General features: G+C 41.9%; 1 pseudogene; it reads left to right on the top strand.

The window, feature by feature from the left end:
• Nucleotides 1–232: 232 nt before the first annotated feature.
• On the top strand, nucleotides 233–766 carry LOC101585448 (annotated as a pseudogene).
• Nucleotides 767–1,375: the final 609 nt, after the last annotated feature.

Here is a 1,375-nt window from a genome sequence, read left to right as displayed (position 1 = left end):
AAAAGAAATTCAAGGATCCCAATGCACACAAGAGGCCTCCTTTGGTCTTCTTATTCTGTTCTGAGTATCGCCTAAAAATCAAAGGAGAACATCCTGCCCTCTCCATTGGTGATGTCACAAAGAAACTTGGAGAAATGTGGAATAATACTGCAGCAGATGACAAGCAGCCAAATGAGAAGAAGGCTGCTAAGCTGAAGGGAAAGTATGAAACGGACACTGCTAGGAGGTGAAAATGGCTGAGAACAGTGGTCGTGGTCGCCCTGGCAAGAGCAGCCAGAGCAGGGCAGGGGAGAGGGTGGTGTCTGCGGAGCAGCTAGCTTCAACTGCCGTCAGCAGGATAAGCTGGCCCTGGCATCTAAAGCAGCTGAGCTGGAAATGGAATTGAATGAGCACAGCCTAGTAGTGATTGACACATTGAAGGAGGTAGATGAGACTTGCAAGTGCTTCCACATGTTTGGAGGTGTGCTCGTGGAGCAGACTGTGGAACAGGTGCTGCCTGCCTTGGAGAATAACAAGGATCAGATACAGAAGATCATTGAGACACTGACCCAACAGCTTCCAATGAAGGGAAAAGAACTCAATAAATCCTGCGAAAAGCACAACATTCATCTCATGGCAGATGATGAGAAGCCAGCTTCCAAGGAAAACTCGGAAGGGCCCGGGGCAAAGGCCAGCTCAACTGAAGTGTTGGTCTCTTAGAGATCAGACCTCTGCAGCTTTTTCTACCCTGACTCCCACTTCTAATTTCTCTTTATTATTTTCTCTGCTGTTGTAATATCTTTTTTGTTGTTGTTAATTAAATGTTTTGGTCAGAATGCTTAGCTGCAGCCTGAAAATTTATTCCTATTTAAGAGAAAAAACAGCGTTTGATTTGTGGCTTTTGTTACCACCAGGTCAATATAATACCAGAAAGGAAAAAAAAAAAAAAAAAGAAAAGAAAAGAAAAAAGAAAAAGGACATCGCTGCCTAGTAGGCTAAAGGAAAACCTGATGCAGCAAAAAGGGCATTGTCAAGGAAAAACAAAGCAAGGAAAAGAAGGAACAGGAGGAGGAGGAGGAAGATTAGGATGAAGAGGAGGAAGAAGTTGAAGAAGATGAGGAGGATGAAGAAGAGGATGATTATGAATAAGTTGGTTCTAGCACAGTTTATTTTTCTCATCTATAAAGCATTTAACCCCCCTGTACACAACTCATTCCTTTTGAAGAAAGAAATTGAAATGTGAGACTATGTAAGATTTGTTTTTAAACTGTACAGTGTCTTTTTTTTGTATAGTTAGCACATTACAAAATGTGTCTTTGGATAGCGCTGTCCTGGTGGTCTTTTTTTTTTTAAATTTATTTATTTGTGTGTGTGTGTGTGTGTGTGTGTGTGTGTG

This window comes from Octodon degus, unplaced genomic scaffold (genome assembly GCF_000260255.1).
Source record: "Octodon degus isolate 3935 unplaced genomic scaffold, OctDeg1.0 scaffold00055, whole genome shotgun sequence".
NCBI classification, from domain to species: Eukaryota; Metazoa; Chordata; class Mammalia; order Rodentia; family Octodontidae; genus Octodon; species Octodon degus.
This window is presented reverse-complemented; position numbering and strand designations above follow the sequence as displayed.